We start from the raw sequence: 3,768 nt of genomic DNA on the forward strand, positions 1-3,768 counted from the left end.
CTTCTCTCCACAGAGAGCCTATGGACATCGGTAGTTTTCAGGAAATACATTTCACCCTCTCGCTTGATGAATGGATCAGAAAACTGAATAAAATGGTGCCAAACTCTTCAATTATCTGGAAAGTTGTTATAGCTTCATTTAATATTATTGGAGGTGGCCTCACTTGGAAGGTGGGAAATGGGCAAAAAGTTAGAATCAATTTGGAACCATGGGTTGGCTGCCAAGCTAATTTTAGACTTCCTTTGGATCTTGTGGCTTTCCTGAATGAGCACGACAAAGTTTTCCTCAATCAGGTTGTGGATGAGGATTGGACTACTTTCTGGTCGCAAGGTTGGGAGAATGTGGCTCATTTGGGCCTTTAAGGAGAGCATGCTGATATGTGGCAGGATTATATTATCTCTCTCAAAAGGTCGAATGTTAGAAAAAAGATGTAGGGTGGACTCTTTGTGTTGGGTTCACTCTCCTTCTGGGGTATATAACCCAAAATTAGGATACAGTCACAAGATAGTATAAGTCAAGACTTTTTCTATGGTGTTTATTAAAAAACAAAGTGGCAACTTGGGAAAACTTACAAACAATATAAAAACAAGGTCCCAACTAGTGTATTTTATGTAAAAAATTTGAAGAGTCTATCTCACACTTGTTTCTGTTTTTCCCTTTCTCACTGCATATTTGAGTTAAGGCTAGGCAAATATTGAATTGAAAATTGCAATGGAGAGGAAACAATAGCTTGATTGAGGCTTGGAAGTTGCGATGGGATTCTTCAAACAACGAGACCCTCAGAAACATCCCTCCCCTCAGTTGTTGGGGGGTCTATCTTGCCAAGAACAAAGCCACTTTTATGGACTCCTCATCCGCACCCAATCTTATTGAGCTGAAGTGGGGGCAATTTATGCTCTCCTTCCATCAAAAGATTTTATTCACATGCCTCTCAATATCATTGAAGAAGAGATCAATCAACACATTCCTTGGTATTATTTTGATGGTGCTTGAAAGTGAGGACAGTAGTTGTGGGGGTGACCTCGTTCTTTTCATAAATGAACATCATTTCATGAACTTCTGTCTTTAAAGATTCTACTTTTCTAGGCTCTAGAATATGATTGTTTCTCTCTTCCTGTCTTAAGGGATTCTTTAAATGTTATTAATTAGTTTAATGAAGTTCAAATATGTCACAACCACACACCTTCCTATTCTAGAAGAAATTCTTCGGATTAAACAAGCTTTTAATAATATATCCTACCATCATATCTACGGGGAAAGGAACCATGAAGCAAATTTTCTATCCAAGGAAGGTGCTAGAAAGGCTATGAGCGATTGGCAGGTCATTGAACTTATGAATGGGACAGTCCAAATTTTCCAGCACCACTCTTTTATAGATATGTGATGCTTTGTGTTTCTCCTCTGTATCAAACTACAGATTATATTTCTCTACCCTTTTTTAACAGTTTGTAAGATATTTTATTTTTTTATGTAAATATTTCGGTTACAAAGGTCAGTTGTTTATTTTTATTTTCTGCTAGATAGGACTTATTGTGAACTGATCAGTATATATCAATTCTGCTTCCCACATTGTGTGGACATAAAAATTTTGATGTTTGATCTTAGGGTGTTTTTTATCACACACAAATTATTTGGAGGTTGTACTACTCACAGCTTTGGCCATTCACAGATGGTTTTTTTGCTGAATGTACATAGTGCATGTATTGTAACTTTTGTTGCGATTTTTTCCTCGGAAAAAAATAAGAAAGATTGTTTTCCTTAACCTGCAATTCAGGAACCATAAATCTTAATACAACTATTCTAATAAATTGAACTATAGAACCCTAGCATCCACATAAATGAGGGTAACAACTCTTTTGCTAAGTCAATCCTGGCATTTAACAAATTTCAAACCATATCATTAATGAATTTCAAACCCTAGAAATAACGAATTTAAAAACTTCAAAGCCTTTCCATTACGCCAGCTAATTACTCAAAAAGGAAAAAATTGTTACACTAAACATAAAATCAAAAAAATAGTACAAATGTTCTACTAAACTAGCAATGGACCTAAAACATCTAGATTCGCTATTCATAACCCCGATTAACATAAATAAGATGGAATTTTGATGCGAACGAATAACTTACTCATGATATAAGCGATCGCCAAAGAAGAAACCCTGGCCACCGCAAAAGAGACCTTGACGCTCCTCGCTCTGTGTTTGTCCAGGGCCAAGTCTAGCAAAATTATCCCCACCCCACCAAGCAAGAACATAAACCCCGACAAGAGCCCTTCGATAATATATTGCCCTTTCACTCTTCTAGATAGGAAGACAACTGGTTTTATATTTATGTGGTAGGACCCTACATGCTCCCAATACCCATTGGCTTGACGATGACATCGTAGATGAAGCTGAAGACCACGAAGAAATAGGTGGCCAAGACGATGGAGAAGACAATCATCGTTGAGGGAAGCGAAAAGGAGGGCACCTTTGAGCACATGCGGGGTACTCTAAGAGAACTATAAGGAATCTTTAGGATGAGAAGCAAGGGATCCATTGAGGATGGCGATGATAAGTCTCTGGTTGATGATGTCGAGCTTTGGTGATGAACAGGAACCTCTGTCAACATTTTTCTAGTGATGGCATTTTGCTAAGAGATGAAATTAATGACCGAATTGAGGATGAATATTTAAGCTTTTGTTTGCCCTCCGTCACTTGAGTTTTTGGTGTGACCCTAAGGTATTAGTTACCCAACCTTTAGTTAGCCCGAAATGATGTTGCAAGAATAATGAATCCGCTACTATAACACACAAACAAAATTCATCACTCCAATAATGTAAAATTGAATTAAATTTTGATTAAGATTTATCGAGAAAGATGCATTTCAATAGATTTTTATCCTACTTATATAAATGGGTTAAAATAATAGTTTGAAATAAATAGTATCCCATAAAAATTGAAAAAGTGCATCCTGGTCGAAGTATGAGATACTTTCGATTTACTTCAAAATTTTATTGGAACTTTGATCATACTATGATTTCTATTAGAATTTTGGAGAAATCAATTGTTACTATGACTTTAACTTAATTTAAATCAATATTATTTTATTTTTATTAAAATTTTCTAGAAACTAATTATTGACCATTGTTCGTTTTAAATAAATGTTATTATGTACCTAAACTAAAATCTAAGGGTTTAGTTTCGATAGTGGTGGTTCAAGCTTACATACATGTTAGCTAACCCTAATAATATTATTTTGGAATAAGTTTATAAATTGATTCAATTGGTCTCATTTTTATGTTAATAATTCAATCACCTAAATATTGGTAGTGAGATTGAAAATGGGGTTGTTCTTTAATGTTTATGAAACATGAGCCTAATATGTATTGCATGTGGCTATATTTTAACCTTATCCTTGATTGTTATTTGAAGAAATTATTTTGTCAAAAGAAAAACCTAGGTCTCCTTGTGGTGAACCCTATGAAAATCAATGGTAAGGCCATAGAGAGTCTCTTTTGTATAATCACTAATGATGGGGGGCATACTTGTAAATAGAATATTAATATACTTGAGAGTTTAGAACTCATGGTGCTCCCATTGTAGATGAATTAAAACCCTAAAACATGTGTTCTAGTTTTGTCCCTTGGAAAAATCTACATGGGCTTTGGCAAAGTCTTTGGGTTGCTAGTGACCCTTGCTAATATTAGATGGAATGCAATCTTGTTAGGAAAACATATTCCTGAGGAAAGTTTCATTCTTCTTGGATTGTTGTTCATGTTGAAGTGTT

General features: G+C 35.3%; 1 pseudogene; it reads right to left on the minus strand.

The window, feature by feature from the left end:
• Nucleotides 1–2,083: 2,083 nt before the first annotated feature.
• Nucleotides 2,084–2,610, minus strand: LOC149155973 (uncharacterized; annotated as a pseudogene).
• Between the last annotated feature and the right edge of the window lie 1,158 nt (nt 2,611–3,768).

The sequence above is a fragment of the Pinus tabuliformis genome, chromosome 9 (genome assembly GCF_031772625.1).
Source record: "Pinus tabuliformis cultivar Carrire ecotype Pingquan chromosome 9, CPIR1, whole genome shotgun sequence".
NCBI classification, from domain to species: domain Eukaryota; kingdom Viridiplantae; phylum Streptophyta; class Pinopsida; order Pinales; family Pinaceae; genus Pinus; species Pinus tabuliformis.